The sequence below is a fragment of the Podarcis tiliguerta genome (assembly GCF_965153285.1).
Source record: "Podarcis tiliguerta genome assembly, chromosome: 14".
Classification (NCBI taxonomy): domain Eukaryota; kingdom Metazoa; phylum Chordata; class Lepidosauria; order Squamata; family Lacertidae; genus Podarcis; species Podarcis tiliguerta.
This window is the reverse complement of record NC_139547.1, coordinates 20,711,097-20,730,781: the sequence shown is the minus strand read 5'-3', so window position 1 is coordinate 20,730,781 and position 19,685 is coordinate 20,711,097. Positions and strand designations below refer to the sequence as shown.

Sequence of the window (19,685 nt, the reverse complement as noted above, 5' to 3'; positions counted from 1 at the left end):
AACGCAACATTTTGTTTCCGTGGAAGTATGCCTCCAGTTATGAGGTGCTGAGGGTGAGCACCTAGGAAAATGACTAAATCCATCTCCAACAGTCAAAATAAATAAAAAAATTAAAAACTTGTCCAGCAGCACCTTGGAGACCAACTAAGTTTGTTCTGGGGATACGTTTTTCGTGTGCATGCACACTTCTTCAGATCCAACAGTGACATCAATGAAAAGCAGCTGTCTACACCATGAACAAGAGCCGAATAAAAATCTGCATCGGGGTTTGCTGTCCTGTGAATCCTGCCACCTGAGGCGGTTGCCTCATGGGTAAGCCAGCCCTGGTTGGGGCCTTAAGTCCAGCTGAACTAGGAATAAGCTTGTGAGCTGGAGATCCAGTGCAGCCTAAACTGCTTATCTCAGTAGATCTCGTCATAGGATCGCCCTGTTCGGCTAGTTATTTACTCTCTAAACCTCAATCCCCTCATCTGCAATATGGGGGATCACAATACTGACTTAAATGAACAGGGTAGCTGCAAAGATTCCAACTAGGAAACGACTGGAATACTCGAGAGTGTTTCAAATAAAGGTTTATTATTCATCATCCTTGCTATTAAATTTATTGTTATTATTTTCACTGTATTATATTCTTGATTTTAATTCCACACTGATTTCCAGCAGTTAATAAATCAGAGACTGCACCCTTTTGACATGTGCTCTGCTCAGTTTTGCAATCCAAACACTGAAAAATCCTGTTAACATAATTTTCTCAATTCTAACTGTACATGGACCGTGGGGTGTCAGGAGGGATTCATTTCGCAAGCAATCATTCTTTAAAAAATAAATAAATATGAAAATAAATGAAAATTTCACACCATTCTCCCAAAGGACATTGAAGAAAAATAAATCTATGCATGCAGACAGGCGCTCGTAAGCCTGGTCAAGGGAACAGTATTTTCAGAGGAAAGGGCGCTGAACTGTTCTTGGCTTAGCCTGGGTCATGCTGGCTTTAACTGCAGAAGAAATTACTGCAATTTCCAGGCAGGCTGTTCGGCTTCTAAATAAAATAGGTGGCTATTAGCAGGGTGCAGAGATTCAAGCCTGTGTGTCTGCACAGCCTCATGCTCCCAATTCCTCCAGACTCATTTGCTTTGCAAAAAAACAGGTTTAAGCTCCCATCAGGGAATTGGGTAAGCCTACCTGTCTACCAACTGGTTTAAAACAAAACAAATAACTCCCAAAGCCGCCCGCCCAGCTAGATGGTTATTTAGAGTGTTTTTGTATGGGTATGACAGTCTCGCATCTCTTGGCAAGCTACACCCATAGCATAACAATCTTCAGGCTAACACAACATGAGTTAATGGAACCCCATGAACAGCTGGCAAATCGACAGCTACATCTCTTGAAGCTACTCCACTGAAATTGTCCTCCATCTAGAAAATAACCATAGGAAGGTTGCAAGGTTATTGCATTTTCACCTCACTCTGTCTCCAAGAAACTGAAGGTGGTGCACACATGGAAATATAGGAAGCTGTATTAGACCATGAGTCCAGCTAGCTCAGTAGAGCCTACACTGACCTACAGCTGCTCTCCAGAAATTCAGGCAGGGAGACTTTCCCAGACCTACTTGGAGATGCTGGAGACACTACCACAGAGCTATATCCCTTCCCCAAAAGAAAGTCCCCTCACATATACCCCATAATCCTTGCAACAACCTTGTGAGGTAGGGCAGACTCGGAAATACTGTTTGTCCCAAGGTCACCAGGTTAGGTTCTAGGGTTGACGAGGGGTTTGTGTGTCATGGTCTTTGGTCAGAACAATAAACTTATGAACTAGGAGAGATGAGGGATTTGAAGCTGGGTTTCTTCAATACTCCCAGTCACTACGTAACACAGGTTCAGCCTCTGAAAACGCCATCTAAAATATTTCAGACAGCAAGGCTGGGAGAGATGTTTTTTAGTATGCATCTTTTATTTTCTATTTTAGTATGCTTTGGTGACCTATGTGTAGAAAACCAGGGTACAAATAATTCTTTGGGGAAAGCCATGACTTTCTAAGCAGGGACATGGGTGGTGCTGTGGTGTAAACCACGGAGCCTTGGGCTTGCCGATCGGAAGGTCGGTGGTTTGAATCCCCGCGACGGGGTGAGCTCCCGTTGCTTGGTCCCAGCTCCCACCAACCTAGCAGTTCAAAAGCACATCAAGTGCAAGTAGATAAATAGGTACCGCTCCGGCGGGAAGGTAAACAGCGTTTCCGTGCGCTGCTCTGGTTTCGCCAGAGGCGGCTTAGTCATGCTGGCCACATTAGCCGGAAAAACTGTCTGCAGACAAACGTTGGCTCTCTCGGCCAGTAAAGCGAGATGAGCGTCGCAACCCCAGAGTTGTTCGCGACTGGACTTAACGGTCGGGGGTCCTTTACCTTTTTTTAACTGGCTCTCTAAAGTAGTATAGTAGCGCTCAGTGCCAGATTTACGTATAAGCTAAACAAGCTATAGCTTAGGGCCCCACTCTCTTGGGGCCCCCCAAAATATTAAAGGGGAAAAAACTGGATGTACATTTCCAAAATATAAGATTAAAAACAAATAATATAAAACCTACATACAGCAACAGTGTTTTGTGTTGTGTAGGCTCCTATGATGTACTGTAAGTAATGGGCCCCGCCTGCTAGCCTGCTCCCTAAAATATCACTGGTTTCAGTTCAACAATTACTTTGATAAAATACATATTTTGTTATGTGCAAATGGCTTTAGATACCTATTAGGTCCATAAATTACCATATAGCATATATTCAACACAAAAAAGCGACAATCTGTTTTTGACAAAGGACAGCTGGACATATAAAGGGCCCCATTACCTTCAGTAGCTTAGGGCCTCATCAAACTTAAATCTGGCCCTGGCAGCGCTTAAATGTATGGTATGAATAAAGCCCAGGTCAACAGTGCTCCCATCTCCTCTATGAAGATACGACAAATAGCAACTGCAGTCAGCTGACCAGGCTCCCCACCCTCCAGGGCTTGACAAACCCTTTTGAACTCAGCCTGCAGAAATAATATTATTTTTTTCTTTAAAGGCAGCAGCGCTGAGGAGTGTTTTCCAGCCACAACACATTGCCAGCGGGCTGTGCTCGGTTGGTGGGTCACGAATTGTGCAGGCCCACCTGGTGGTCATTGGCTCCTGGCAAGCCAGGCCTCTCACCTGCTGTTCTGAGGTGACTCATCTGGATTCCAGACATCCTTCCACTTGCTACAACAAGGCCTTGCCAAGAGTTATTTACCCACACAAAGAATTCATCCCCAATTTGGGTTTGTTTTGCTGCAAATTGCCCACATTGCTCACTCCCGCTGACTAGGATCTAGCTCGAGGGAACAGCCTATTTTATTTTATTTTTGGCCACACATGCAAGAAATAAAGAGGAAAATTACAAAGCTAAAATCCCAGAATAATAATTGAGGGGTGGTTTCCCCTCCCTTTTTCTCCCTCGCCTTCCTGGTACACATTCCCAGATGATAGGTAAAGAAACTGGTGGTTTCAATTATAATGTTTCTGGGAATGGAAAGAGACTCAAATCCCTGGGGAAGAAACTTGAGGGGGGGGGGCGCGGGTCACTGGTGTGGGGCATAAATGGGGAGATTTCTGGACATTTCCCCAGCACAACATTTGACAGAAATGCATTGTTTCAGTAAAACTGGCAGCGTAATGAACAAAGGCAAGATAAAAAAAGGACAACTGGAAGGAATATAATGCCCATCAAATCTAACTTGCTTTTATTTTAGGTCAATACAGTATTCCTAGGAAACATGCAGTTTTTCAGGCTTGCTAAAATTACTATGTTTGCAGTGCCTTCACTCCCCCACAGCAAATATAAATAATGTAAGGGAAGTGTTTGCTATAGAGGTAAAATACCTTAAAATATTTACAAGTAAAGCTTTGAATTTGTTTGCTTATAAAATTTAAACTGCATGCATCATGCTTTACTGAATTTCCCACCACCAATCAAATACAGTGGTGCCTCGCAAGACGAAAAGAATCCGTTCCGCGAGTCTTTTCGTCTTGCGGTTTTTTCGTCTTGCGAAGCAAGCCCATTGACGGATTAGCGCTATTGACAATTTAAGGGCTAAAAACGGCTATAAAAGGCTTAAGGGATTAGCGGTTTTGCTGCTAAAATGCTTTTAGCAGCTTAGCGCTTCAGAAAAAGGGGTTTTGCGAAGGGTCTTGCGAAGCAACCCCATAGGGAAATTCGTCTTGCGAAGCGCCTCTGCAAACAGAAAACCCTTTTGTCTTGCGGGTTTTCCGTCTTGCGAGGCATTCGTCTTGCGGGGCACCACTGTATTTCAATTCAACTACTTCTCTAGCTATCGGGGGAGTTTTCCAGATACACAAGGAAAAAAGAAGCATTGTGTAAGTCTTCCTTTCCTGCTCACCTAGGGGTAACTTTTACTCCTTTAAAGGTGACCAGCTGAGTGCTATTTGAACAAGCCTGGCTCTATGTGCAATGTACATTATTGCAAAGCGCTTCTAGAAGGACTCTTCTGGCAAGATTGAGGTTACCGTTGATACAGAGATAATCAAGCCCACCAGAGCTCTTGCTTCTGCTACTGAAGGGCTGGTTCTGGGGGTAACCAAGAATCATCACGAAAACATAAACTCTGAATTAAAAGTTTGGGGCTTAGCCCAAGATTTGATGGATGTGCGCAGATGCGAGAGGTTTTAGCATCACCAAAGCAGCAACAAATGAAATATGTATGAATCTACTCAAAGGCATCAATTTAGGCATCTGCCTCCTGAGGCACCCACACAACCCAGTAAATACCTAGGCTTGTGCAGAGAAGTGAGTTAACCAACACTTTCATTTTCCCCAGCATGCAAAAGCACCCACTTAAAGCTTTCACTTTCCTGTGCTGCTCCCTGAAGGCTCGGAGGATTTGAAACAATTTAAAAGAAAACACACTGTTAAACTTTGCAGAGTGGAGTACGCACTGCATACTTTTATTGCCTCTTCCCTTTAAGCTAGTCTGAATCATGACGGATTTGCAGATGTGGCACTGAAGCCGCTCTGGGTGCAAAGGCATTCAGCTGATGGGACGCAAACGATTTTTACCACAGCACACCAGTGCTTAGTAATACCTGAAATTAATAGATAAGAAGGTAAAGGATCCCTGAACGGTTAAGTCCAGTCAAAGGTGACTATGGGGTTGCGGTGCTCAACTCGTTTTCAGGCCAAGGGAGCCAAGTGGTTTGTCTACAGACTGCTTTCCAGGTCATGTGGCCAACATAACTAAACCGCTTCTGGTGCAACGGGACGCTGTGATGGAAACCAGAGCGCATGGAAATGCCGTTTACCTTCCCGCCGCAGCAGTACCTATTTATCTACTTGCACTGGCGTGCTTTCAAACTGCTGGGTTGGCAGGAGCAGGGACAGAGCAACGGAAGCTCACTCCATCACAGGGATTTGAACCGCCGACCTTCTGATCGGCAAGCCCAAGAGGCTCAGTGGTTTAGACCACAGCGCCACCCAGCCAGGAAGTCATCTTGTCAAGCATCCTGACACCCACAGTGACCACTCAAATGCCTCCATATGGCACGGAAAGGGCCCATGTTCATAATTGTGTTGGGAAAGCCATGACTGTTAAAGAGGAATAAGAATGTGTTAAATGTGGTGTATGGATGCAGCCTCTGTCTTGTCAGGATTCTGTTGCTATTTAGTAGTTCGCATTCTAGGCATGGGCTGCAGTGTTCGGAACTTTTTAGTTTAGGAAAAAAAGTGAATATGGCATGACATAATAGAAGTTTATGAAGCTGCATGGTAAGGCGAAAACAAATGGAGAAAAACTTTTCTTCCACTCTTGTAATATTAGAACTTGTGGACATCCGGTGGATGTTGGAATTCAGGACAGATAAAAGAAAGTTCTTCTTCACACATTGCATAGTTAAACTATGGAACCCGTTCCCCCAGAAGAAAGCGATGGCCACCAACGTGGATGGCTTTAAAAGATGGTTGGACAAATTGATGGAGAAGGTGGTTATCAATGGCTGATAGCCATGATGTCTATGCTCTACCTCCATGGCTGGAGGCAGTAATGCTTCTGAACACCAGAATGCTGGAAAACACAGAGGGAAAGTGCTCTTCTGCTGTCCTGCTTGGGTCAATGTGAGAACAGGATGAGGGAGTAGATGTGTCCTTGGCCTGATCTAGCAGGCTCCTCTTGTGTTCTTAGGGTTCAGGACATGAGCAGCCTCTCCTGGTTCGGATGTTACACAGGAAACAGAGCTTGGTATCATCAGTATATGGGTGCCACCTTGTCTCATACCTAGCAGGTTCATATCAATATTAAACAACAAAATCATCCATGGTGTCACCTGCAGATCAATTTTCTGTGGGCCAAGGCAGTTACCCAATACTACTCTCTGTAAGTAGACAGGAATAAGGTTGCCGACCCCAGTTTTAAGAGAAGGTCCCTGCATCATCATTTTTGGCTGCAGAACCTTGTCCCCCCCCCCCCCCATCATGCAAAGTTAAATAATTATATAAAATCTCAGTCTGTTAATCAGGCAACAGCCTCATTGATGCGATCCAAGTGCTGTGTCTGGAAAAAAACAACCCTCCTGAGGCCTGGTTCCACAGCGGATTCCTAGCCAGGTGTTGACTTTGATCAATCCTTAACCACTTGATGATATTCCACCCATTGAGTTTAGTTTGCATGAGGTGGAGTTCCCTTAATGTCTGCCCTCGTCATCCTGTGTGGCATTTAGCAGCTTCTCCTCTGGAGAGTGACTCAAGGGGCAAAGTGTTCTGTAAACACGAGAGCTAATTATTCACCTAATCTGCCAAAGATGAATATGCCGGAGTTTGAAGGCACCTGGTTCAAACTTTTGGGCAGGGATCAACAGCAAGCAAGACGCAGAGGGGGAATTTTGCTGAGGACAGCTAGAAGCAAGATGACAAATACAAATAAGATAAGGGAATAAATCCTTCTGTCAGCACCGCCTTTAATTGCCATTTCAATGCCAGCTTGCATCGTACAACTTACATGTTGTACGGGATGCACGCTAGCGCATTCAGCTAACATGTTGCAGGCACAGATTTACCTGCTTGCCTTCCAGTGGGAATCCCCACCCCACCCCACCCCTGCTCCATCGTGGGTGACTTGTGCACGGAATTCCTGTTTCATTGAATAAACACATGGGAGGAATAATCACCCTCAAACATTTCTATGCTACTTTCAAGTGTTCAAAGAACTTCACATGCTTTTCTAGTTGCAACCCTTATTACAGGTTTGGGGAATCTCAGGCTCAGGAAGCCAAATATGACCCTCAGGATTTTCTTCTGGTAACACCCCCTACATCCCTGTTTTATACTCTCCTTAAGTGGTGGGTTGCTCGGTCCCTGCTCCTGCCAACCTAGCAGTTCGAAAGCACTACAAGTAGATAAATAGGTACCGCTCCAGCGAGAAGGTAAACAGCGTTTCCGTGTGCTGCTCTGGTTCGCCAGAAGCATCTTAGTCATGCTGGCCACATGACCCGGAAGCTGTATGCCGGCTCCCTCAGCCAATAAAGCGAGATGAGCGCCGCAACCCCAGAGTCGGTCACGACGGGACCTAATGGTCAGGGGTCCCCTTTACCTTTTAAGTGGTGGGAATGTGTCCTTGAACTCTGACAATGCCTCTTCCTTGCTTGGATATAGCCTATAGGCCAGTGGTGGCAAACTAGCCTATAGGCCAGTGGTGGCAAACCTATGGCACACATGCCAGAGGGAGAACTCAGAGCCCTCTCTGTGTGCACATGCGCCATCACCACAGCAGAGCGCCGGCAGAAGGCAAGGGCGGTGTGTTGAGTCCTCAGCTCAACTTGGGCAGCCAAGCAGCCACCTTCCTCCTCCTGCTGCTATGAGGTTGAGGCTTTACACACCCTCTGGCCGGGGCCAAAGGGAGGCGCTGGGCAGGGTGCTCTGGGCCCCAGCAGCCTTGCCACGCCATGATCGCCTCCCACTTACTGGCATGCTTCTTCACCGAGCTCAACCACAGCCAAGTGCAGCGGGTGAGGGTGTGCCCTGGGACACGCCGGACACCCTGCGTAGGGGCCAGTCGGGGCTGGGCGAGGGAGCAGGGAAAACACTGTTGGAATTTATTTTCTCTACAAGCTGCTCCGGCTGCTGCAGAAACAAATATTTTATCCTAACACTGAAGATGAGTATCTCATAGAGAAGACAAACCCAGTCTCGTGGCGGTGATGTCAAAACATATTAACTACACTTACCTTCATGAAGTCAAACAAGGGTGCTGAGAATGGGTAATTGTTGGGTTAATGAACGGCAAAGAGATCTATATGCATCTTCTCTTTCAATGCAAACACTGAGAGAGAATACCTAGACTTCACACAAATTCCCCAGATACAATGCAATGCAATATGGTAACCAGGTACTTCTTTCTTAAGGGCGAAGTAGGAGTCAGAGTAGTGTCAGCTAATGCAGATTATGCACCAATTCAGGTTAAATTGCCTTGTTGGCATTTTGTGATAAATAAGTGGGTTTGGGGTTGCAGTTTGGGCACTCGGTCTCTAAAAGGTTCGCCATCAGAGCTATTGGGCAAAGATAATTTTTGTATCAATAACTCCATCCTCTTTTGCCTCTGGCCCCTCTCACCACTCATGTGGCCCCTGGAAGGCTGCCGCAGAAGGTAATGTGACCCTTGAGCTGGAAGAGGCTCCCCAACCTTGCCTTACAATAACCAAGGGCCTTACAGATGTTTTGGACAACTCTCAGCATCCCTAGTTAGCAGATGGGAGGCCAGAGGCTGAGAGGAACAGGCTTGCCTAAGGATTCCTAGTGAGCTCATGGCAGAGGCAGAATACAAAGTAGGGTCTTCCCGATCTACAGCTCAGTCTTTTGGCCATCGTGCTACACCAGCTCTCTGGTGTGCCACATGTTCTTCATTTTTAAGGGTGCTGGTGTTATACAAATATCAACCCTGCTAGACTTTCCTGGAAATCAGGGCATTCTGAGCTTCGTATGTGCCCAAGTTCAGTTTTGTGGGTAGGGTGAAATAGGGTTAGGCAAAGATGTCGATTTCAGTTTCTCATTTTTCCGAATCGTAAATTCAGTTCTCCATATGCATATGAGATTTTTTTTAAAAAGAACTTCCAAAAATTCATAATCATTTTAATTTCTCCTAATATGCACATTTCCTCTAATATACTGCACTTTTATACACTAGTGTATATTTTTGTACACTTTACTTGGCTGGAGATTGGCACTGAAAAGGTCAGAGACCTGCAAATTTCAAAAGAAAGCCGTGTTTCAGTTCACATATGTTTCAGAAAGTGTGGATTAGGTCAAATTTTCCTTGAAACGTGAATGGAATTTCTCCCCCATCCATGCTGTGGAAGTGCCGTGATCATTTTGAGGAGTAGGAGTAAATCTCTCTATGTATAATATAAACCTCTGTCTTTATAATCAGCATAAGAACAATCGGCACCTCTGGGACACCCAAAGGTCATTGATACACCCAGAGGCGTAGCGTGGGGGGTGCAGGGGGGGCCGGCCGCACCGGGTGCAACATCTGGGGGGGCGCTCGCACTCGCAGCTCTCTGCCCCTACCTGGCTCACTCACTCTCTCTCACTGCAGTGCTGGCTGTGCGAATCCGATCCGAGCCGCCGGGTCACCGCCCACTGTGGAGGGGAGGGTGCCAGGCGTGCGGTGCGGTGCGGAGAGAGATCGAGGGACTATCTGGGGGAGGGACAGTGCAGCGGGGGGGGGGCAAATTACTTGCCTTGCCCCGGGTTAGGGGGCGCAAATTACTTGCCTTGCCCCGGGTGCCGACAACCCACGCTACGCCACTGGATACACCCAGCCTTCAGCTGGACATTCCCACTTGCTCCATTCCACAGAGGACCAGAGCCTTTAAGGAGGGAATCTTCCTGAAGTCAGAAACCAAATCATCTTCCTCCAGGCCTTTCTTGCAGCAACACATTTCCCCACGGGCCACTGCAGCTGGTTGGGCCTAAACAGATGTTTGTTGCTAATTACACCCTCCCAGTAAACATTTAGAAAGGGAGGAGTAAAAATAGCAACTTATACTTAGCACGAAAACAGGGAACTGATGGTGGCAAAACTCCCAGAAGCTGCCAAAAATGGTTTTGAAAGAAGCATCCCATCCCATTTACAAGAAAAGATATTGTACCTTTATAGGCGGGGGCTGCCAATTAATTTTAGGTAGGCAATGTCCTCAGTTCCACAAGGCTAATGCAAGACAACCGGAGAAGAGAGGGTGGTGCTCCCTTGGCCAATGCCTTACGAAAAGGCCGTCCTGGCTTACCCTTAGCAGCAAAGGGTGTTCCCCCATTTTTATTTTAAGCAGCACAAGTTTGGGTGTAGCCAACCTCGCCTTCAGTCTGAGCAGCTTCCTTGGGCTCAAATGAATGCACTTTGTTAAGCTCTTTAAGGACTGCAGCCAAAGCAATGATTTAGGTAGTCTTACGGAAAAAAGATTAAGGGATGCAGGTGGTGCTGTGGTCTAAACCACAGAGTCTAGGGCTTGCCGATCAGAAGGTCGGCGGTTCGAATCCCCGTGACAGGGTGAGCTCCCGTTGCTCGGTCCCTGCTCCTGCCAACCTAGCAGTTCAAAAGCATGTCAAAGTTCAAGTAGATAAATAGGTATCGCTCCGGTGGGAAGGTAAACGGCATTTCCGTACGCTGCTCTGGTTCGCCAGAAGCAGCTTAGTCATGCTGGCCATATGACCCAGGAGCCGTACGCCGGCTCCCTTGGCCAATAAAGCGAGATGAGCGCCACAACCCCAAAGTCGTCCACGACTGGACCTAATGGTCAGGGGTCCCTTTACCTTTACAGAAAGAAGAAAGAACCCCATCGAAAGAAGAATAGCTATTGAAATTGATGGACTATGCTGAAATGGCCAGGCTGACTGGGAAGAGCAGATACCAAGAGGACAAGAAATCTAAAAAAGAATGGATTATTTTTGTAGAATACATGAACCTAAAAACGTTAGCAGGATTGGATTAGCACTTGTAATATAATTTGATAAAGGACATCAACAAGGAAAATTAATAGTTTGGATAAAGGTGTTTAGACGCAGAAATGAGAAGAGACAAATATTGGAAACCAGGGACAGGAGTGGGGGGGGGGGAGTCCAGGGGTTAGAAGAACCCCCATAAAGATACTAGGATTGTTTGTGGTGTAATGCAAAGAATAATGTAAAAATCTTTTAAAAATAAAATTTATTTTAAAAAAGATTTAGGTAGTCTTAGAAACATTTTACAGACTGCAGTTGCTGCAGGAGCCCCAGGGATACGAAATAGATGGTGCATTTTAGTTCAGGGGTGAGAAAGCTGTTTCAGCAAGAGGGCCACACTGCCTCATGGGCAACCTTCCAGGGGCCACTGCTGGGCAGGCACAGAGGTAAAAGCACATGAAGCAATGGATAGAACTCTTGCCTTTGTGTACTAGGTTACATTCAAACCATGCAAAAATCAGAGGTTGCTGTGCAAGTCTCTCTCTATCCAGGCAAGAAAGAAAGAAAGAAGTGCTATCATAATCTCAGAATACTTCCAGACAGGAAAAGCACTCAAGGAAGCAAAGCTGCTGAAAGAGGGGGCCTGGAAAGAAAGGGGTGTGACATTGGGAGAGTCCCAATAGTCAGAGAGACACCAGGGGGCCACATTTGGACAACCATCCCCGGCCTGAGAGTCATGGAAACTATAACAAAGCATTTTCTGGCACCTTAAGCTTCCATGGGTTATGGACTAGAGTCCAATTCACTAGATGCAAGTGGATTTGATGAAGTACAGTCCACTAAAACCTTGCACCATAATAAATGTCCCCCTTTCAAAAGTGCCAAAAGACCCTTTCCCTGTTGCACCAAAACACAAGTAATAATACCCCTTTGGAAATGGAAACCATAGTTGGGTGAGCACATTCAAAACTCTTTAGTAGAGATCGGCACTCCTGAGCTGAGCTGCTGGGGATTCTCAGGGAGGGGAAATCTTTTTGAAGGTATCTTGTACATTAGTTAAGCCCAAAATTATCTCTCTTGCTTTTCCAACATACATTGAACCATGCAAGCTTCTAGCCCGACAAGCTTGTGTGTCGACTCTCAGAAGCAAGCTTGCCCCCAAAGATAACACATCATTACCCATTAGATTTGACTTCATTTATCAAGTACAACCACACTACTATTATCATTAAAGCTGGGAGACAGTGGAAGCAAAGAGGGGAAACCTCAATTCTGTAAGCAGAAATGCTTTTTCATGTGTGTGCAAATGAGGCATGTATTTGTACCTCTAGGGACTTTCTTTTCAAAGTTTGCTCTATTGTTGATTCAAAGTCAGGAACATTGCGCTGAAGTCTTGCTGCAATGCAGCTCCAACACTTTGATGCCTTCAGCTTACTGACCGTTGCAAATTGCCATTGTTTTTTCGAGGCATTAACAATGCCCAAGTCCTGTCTGGCCAATGTACTGAAATAGCCAGGAATATCTATTTCGAAAGTATGTATTTAAACTCTAGTTTTGCTAATATAACAATCACCAGGTTTCTTTAAACTGCTGTTCTCTAGCACAAGGAACCTTTTTGTTTCGTGTTTAAGACTGGAGACAGATCTAAGATAACTGCTGGATTTTGTTTTCAAAACTAGGGCATCAGATGTTGTTTATTTCTTCATCCAGCACAAAGCCTGGCTATTGGTCCATCTCACTCAGTCCTATTCCCAATGACAGGTAGTGGCTTTCCAGGGTTTTAGACAAGGAGATTTTAATAGGTCCAGGTCTAGGAATTGGACCTGGGACCATCTTCATGCAGAGCAGATGTTTTGACACTGAGCTACAATGCTAACATGAAGCTGTGCTTGCTGAGGCTGATGGGAAAACAGTCTAAAACAGTTGGAAGTCCCCAGCCCGGGAAAGGCTGGCCTATTCTAGTAAGCCTGCTACTTCTTCCCACACTCTGCCTTAAGGCCAATTGCTTTAACACCAATGAGTGTCTTCCCACCATCTGCTTCCCTTAACCCCCCTGCTGATGAAGAGTTCCGGATCTAAAAGCTTAGAAACACAGGAAGCAGCCTTATACCAATTCACATCATTGATCCACCTCAAACCTGTATATTCCACAGTCAGCGGCTCTTCAAACTGACTGTCAGCAGTTTTCAAACAGGAGTCTTTTCCTGCTCTTCCTAGAGATTCTGGGGATTGCACCTGAGACCTTTTGAGATGCTCAGCCACTGAGCAATGGAGGCCTTGCTCTCTGTTCTCTGATATTTGCAGTGGTCTAACTAAAGACACTACCTTACTATGGAATTTCTCAGGGGGCAGTGGTACATAGGTACCTTTGCTTTTGTGTGTTTCAAGAGGCTGCAAACAAGATCTTGGTAAAGCATGAAGTTGACAGATACTCTTGATCGGAGCGGCACACAGCACTTAGGCTATGCCAAAGGCAGTGTTCGAAATTAGCCAGGCCCCAGGTCTAAACCACAGAGCCTAGGGCTTGCCAAGCAGAAGGTCAGTGGTTCAAATCCTGTTGTTCGGTCCCTGCTCCTGCCAACCAAGCAGTTCGAAAGCACGTCAAAGTGCAAGTAGATAAATAGGTACCACTCCGGCGGGAAGGTAAACGGCGCTGCTCTGGTTTTGCCAGAAGCGGCTTAGTCATGCTAGCCACATGACCGGGAAAAACTGTCTGCAGACAAACGTTGGCTCCCTCGGCCAGTAAAGTGAGATGAGTCCGCAACCACAGAGTCATCTGCAACTGGACATAACTGTCAGAGGTCCTTTACCTTTACCATGCCTGGGTGCCAGGATGGGGCCTGACGTCCCCACCATCTGGGGATCATTGGATCTGGACTGTTTTCACAAACTTAATACCCCGTCCTGTAGAATTCTATCGGTTATATTTTATCTGCACAATCAGAATCAATTCTGAAAACAAATTGCTTTTTCTGTGCAGCCTGAGCAGGAGTAAAAGGTAAAGGTACCCCTGCCCGTACGGGCCAGTCGTGTCCGACTCTAGGGTTGTGCGCCCATCTCACTTAAGAGGCCGGGGGCCAGCGCTGTCCGGAGACGTGGCCAGCGTGATGAAGCTGCTCTGGCGAGCCAGCACCAGCGCAGCACACGGAACGCCGTTTACCTTCCCACTATAAAGCGGTACCTATTTATCTACTTGCACTTAGGGGTGCTTTCGAACTGCTAGGTGGCCAGCAGCTGGGACCGAAAGATGGGAGCTCACCCCGCCGTGGGGATTCGAACCGCCGACCATCCGATCGGCAAGTCCTAGGCACTGAGGTTTTACCCACAGCGCCACCCGCGTCTAGCAGGAGTAGCTACCGTTAAGAAAAAGAGGTCAGAATAGGCCAATATATATGTGGACTCTCGCTGGATCAAGTGACTTTTCTTCTTTAAGTTCTAAAAGCTCTTAATCTAGCTCAAGGTCATCTGAACTTTAATTGGGAATCAATCGGTCCATCATCTGAAAAATAAGACTTTAGAGACATCATGCTCCAAAACGACAAGAGGACATTCTATTTTGGCGACTGTAACCTTGGTTTTAAGAGCCATTTGGTGCCTAGCTTATATATCTGAGTTTCTAACACTGGAATGGAAAAGAGTTTGTGCCACAATATGACTCTAGTAGTCCATAGGTTAGGAAGCCACAACACCATCCCCTCCCCCTATTTCACTCTGGCCTTTATGAACACCCTGCCTAATAAATCAAAGGCACCCATCTCCACCTCTGGAATCAAGGGCAAAGGCAGGCTGGCCTTTGGCCGACAAATCAGAATTTAAAGCCTCTGCAGGTTTGCAAAGCAGACAAGTTGCAAAGGCTCAGCATCGTGCAATGAGGCCAAAGAGTCCTTTGGCCAGCATTGGCAGAAAGGGCTCCTTGACCAGCTGAAGCACTGCTAATTGTCACTGTGAGGATGTAAACTTGATGAGGAAAGACACATTGATGTGATTGTGGTTAAAAGTCAAGTCGGTGGTTGTGGGCTGATGCAACAAGTTGATGCCAAATGCTTCCTAGCAGGCATTCCGGCAGAACGGGGTCCTGCTAAGCAGCATCAGAGCAATTTAATTTACTGTCGGCAAGGGAAAGGAAGAAATGCAACTCTCCATAAACAAGCTTCAACATTTGCACTTCCAATTCACCTGCCCTTTTCCTGAAGTACATCTGGCCAGCAGATCTGCCAAGCATCTCTGGCAACAGCTGGAGAGATGCAACCTAAATAAATGAAAGCCTCATCTATTTGGCTTGGGATTGTCCTCAACGACTCAGATCTCCTGTTGCTTGCTGCTGGATTTTTCCTTGTAGGCTTAAATTCTTCGCTGCTCCTGGTCTCTAATGATGGAAAAGTATTCTGTATTCGACCCTCAGGCAATCTGGTGTGTGATGTGCAATGCTGCACCTTCCGAACCATAAGATTTTCAGTTTTTAATAAAATGCAAGGCGCTAGTCCTCAGGATTGAGGGGATGCATGAAATCACAAGGGCTGCCAGTCATCTAAGAACTCTGAAGGTGTACATAGTTCCAACAAGTCATTTCCCCTGGAAGGAAAAGACACAGGGACTGTTGCTTTCTCACGTATATTTGCCTGCACATCCAGATCTTAGTCAGATGCTTAGATCTGGGCCTTTTCAGCTGTGGCACCCCATCTGTGCCCCAATCTCCCAGGGAGCTGCTGCTTTGGTACCCTTCTCTATTCTGTAGTGTGTATTTTTGCCCTTACTTTTCTCAGGCCTTTTGAAATACGGTTTTATTCTGCTGCTCTTACACCGTTTTACAGCTTTTGCAGTTTTCACAAGTCAGTTTTATTGTTCCATTAGGAAAAAAGGACACGACAGACATTCTCTGCAAGCTGCCTTCTTCAGGAATACTGACGGGAAAGAGTCGCCTCTTTTAAGTTACCGTAGTAGATAAAACAACAGATATGGATAAAACAGAGACACATGTCTACATTGTACTCAGGCTGCAGAACTAAATGTTTTAGGCCCAAAATCTTGCTCAACTTGGCACAGAGGCTAGATTTTCAAGCACAGAGTATATACCGTTCTGCGGCACGTCCTTAATTGTAGCCTGTCCACACATTTAACCTGGTCCTGTCTATCTTGTTCCACTTGCTCCCGACTCTGATTGTTGCTTAAGAAGTTGATGAACCAGCAAATTGCTTTGGAATTATGGAGATGAGGCTCACAGTTTGTGCTTTAACTAGATCAAAGGAAGCACACTGGTGGAGAGAAGGGAGCTTTTTAGCCAGGGTGGCCCTGGTTCAGACCTCATCTCAGGCACGAATCCATGGACTGCCTCCAGAAATTGATAGCAGCTCTCATGCTCAAACTTCCCCCCCACCCACCCGCAATTTCAGAGTCATAATGCTTGCTACCTTACAGGGTCATTGTAGGGATAACTGAAAAACTATAGCCAAGTGTTAAAAACGCAGCAGTTTCAGTAATACATGCTAATCACAATTTCTTTTTTGAACAACAACAACCTTTGTATCCCATCTTTCAGCTCATGAGCTCATTAGTATACGTATCTCTCCATCCTCCAGCCAACACACCCATTTTATTTGATTTATTGAAAGCCATTAATAATATTTTTAAAGATCTCTAAGCAGTATACAATAGAAAAGCAAAGACTGTCATTAAAACAGAAATGGAACAACAACCAAAAAAAACTCCAACAAAGCAGCAGCATCTTATGTTTCATGGAAAGCCTAGACAAAGAGATAAGCATCCACAAGACAGCTAATAGCTGTTGCCTCATGTATGGTAGAGGGAAGGGCACGCCACAGACCAGGGGTAACAGCTGGAAATGCCCATTTCTGTGTCACTGCCCTATGATATTCTGTAGAGTGCTGTGCCACAAGTAGAATTTGCCCACATGATCCAAGTCAGTGCTTCCCAAACTTGGGTCTCCAGCTGTTGTTGGACTACAACTCCCATCATCCCTAGCTAGCAGGACCAGTGGCCAGGGATAATGGGAGTTGAAGTCCAAAAAACCCACAATTGACGATCCAAGTTTGGGAAACACTGAGCTAAGTGATCTTACAGGTCTATACAGGGGCAAAGAGTCTTTCAGGCAACCTGGTCCTGAATTGTTGAGGGCTTTATAGGTTAATAACAGGTACCTTAAGCATGGCCTGCTAGCTGATCATCAGCCACTGCAGTTCCTTCAGCGCAGGTGTAATATGCACATCCAGGTGTTCCACTTGACAACCTGGCCACAACATCCTACCCAAGCTGCACCTTCCAAACCATTCCCAAGGGAAGCCCCACAAAGTGCCTGCCTTTTATCCTCACGTTAATTCTCTGAGGTACGTTAGGTAGATAGGAAAGGACTGCCCCAGGTTCAGCCAGTGAGATTCATGACCAAGTGGCGACCCTCACCCTCACCATTACAACACACTGGCTCTTAGTGTGGAGACAATGAAATGTACATGCGCTTATGTACAGAGTTTACGGCTGGATGTTCCGAGCCCATACACACAAGGTTTGTTCCCACGACCAACTAAGTGTGTATAGTTTGGGGCTGGCATTTGCCACTATGATCCCGTCTCCCTCTCTATATGGGTTCCGTTTATCCAGATTAGTGTTGTTTGTGAAACCATTCCAGGCTGGCTTCAGGTCTGGTCATGGCACCGAAACTACCTTGGTCACCCTGGTTGATGACATTTATCAGGAGAGAGGAGGGAGAAGTGTGAACCTGCTCACCCTCTGTGATCTCTTGGTGGATTTTGATACTGTTGACCACAGTATCCCAGTTTTTGGATTCTACATGCTCTAATGGTGGAGATTGATACCGATGAACCGGACGAATAGAGATATGATCAATGGCTTGACAACATGACAATGTTAGCAACATGTGGACAAACTGCTTATGGACGCAGACTTTCACTAAATAAATATAATGATATTTGGAATGAGTTTATACAGAATATATTAGGTGAGGTTTATTTATATGTATTAAATGTATTAAGATAATAAGTTATAAACACCTTTATACTAATGTATGGTAATGTAACTGACTTCCCCCCTTCTTCATTCTCACACTTTCCCCCCTCTTTTTGGTCACTATGTTTTTATAAATGAAAATCTTCTAATAAAATATAAATCACAGAAAGTCATCATGGGATCTCGTTTGTATCCAGAGGTGCCACTATATTGTGTAAACCACCCTGGGACCATTCCTGCTCAGCCAAGAAATTAACAGTGTGACCTTGGGTCAGTCACAGTCTTTCAACCTAACCCTACCTCACAGGGATGTTATGAGGAGAAAATGAGGAGGAAGAGATTCATGTATGCCACCTTGTGCTACTTGGAGAAAAGGTGGTCTATTAATATGATATACCTAGACAGCATCTTAAAAAGCAGAGACATCACCTTGCCAACAAAGGTCCATATAGTTAAAGCTATGATTTTCCCAGCAGTGATGTATGAAAGTGAGAGCTGGACCATAAAGAAGGCTGATCGCCGAAGAATTGATGCTTTTGAATTCTGGTGCTGGAGGAGACTCATGAGAGTCCCATGGACTCCAAGAAGATCAAACCTATCCATTCTTAAGGAAATCAGCCCTGAGTGCTCACTGGAAGGACAGATCCTGAAGCGGAGGCTCCAATACTTTGGCCACCTCATGAGAAGAGAAGACTCCCTGGAAAAGACCCTGATGTTGGGAAAGATTGAGGGCACAAGGAGAAGGGGACGACATAGGACGAAATGGTTGGACAGTGTTCTCGAAGCTACCAACATGAGTTTGACCAAACTGCGGGAGGCAGTGGAAGACAGGAGTGCCTGGCATGCTCTGGTCCATGGGGTCACGAAAAGTTGGACACGACTAAACAACAGCAAGAAATAGGAGGAAGAAGCTGACATCTCATGCAATCTCCTAGTCTGGTGATAAGTGGGAAGGGAGGCAGACTGAGGTTGGTAGCTAAAGGACTAGCCCTCACTGCTTATAGGCTGCCTCCAGGATTACAAGCAGCAAGCCCCAGTGTTGGGCACACTACTGTAAACAGGATAGGCCTTTGGTCAGATCCAGCAAGACTTGTAGGTTATTAACTGGCAATGATTCTCCAAGGTTTCAAATGTGGTTTTTGTTTTGTTTTCTTTACCACTTCTTCTGCAAGAGGTGCTTTCTTATAAACTGGGGGTGTGTCAGAAACTGAACCTGGGCCCATCCCAACACAAGCTGCAGCACTGTGCTGGAGACAGGAGGGGATTACTGCAATGCATTGTGCACAAGGCTATCCTTAAAAAAAAATAAATGTTTGGAAACATCCACTAGTGAAAAATGTAAGAGCCCTGTGCATGATTTTGCTCTTGTGAGATCTCAGTGGACCCCAAAGCCACCACAGCCTCTTCTCCTCCCTTCTCTTGCAGAGGCATCAAGGGGTGCCTGCCTGCCCAAGGGCCCCTAGGATTCCGCTGCCTGAGGCAGCTGCCTCCATCTGCCTCATGGAGGGGCCGGCATTCACCAGTGAAATTTCAGACCTAAGTTAGTCATGTTCATTAACATAAAAAAAACTATATTGGAAAATGTACTGTTGAAAAATAAATCAAGATAGCAGGGATAAAGGAAAATTCCTGATGTGAGGGAAGAAGTATGTAAAAAAACAACAACCATAGCCTAAATAGCAAGAAATTCAAACTAAATTAGCCTGAATCAGGTGCTTCTGCATACAATGGCACACAACACACACACACAAAGGTTCTCTGGG

The 19,685-nt window shown here is 45.7% G+C and overlaps 1 protein-coding gene across 2 annotated transcripts in view; it reads right to left on the bottom strand.

The window, feature by feature from the left end:
• The window catches only part of KLHL25 (kelch like family member 25), a 31,118-nt gene that overhangs the window by 9,804 nt on the left and 1,629 nt on the right, over nt 1-19,685 (bottom strand). The gene's annotated exons all lie outside the window — the stretch shown is intronic.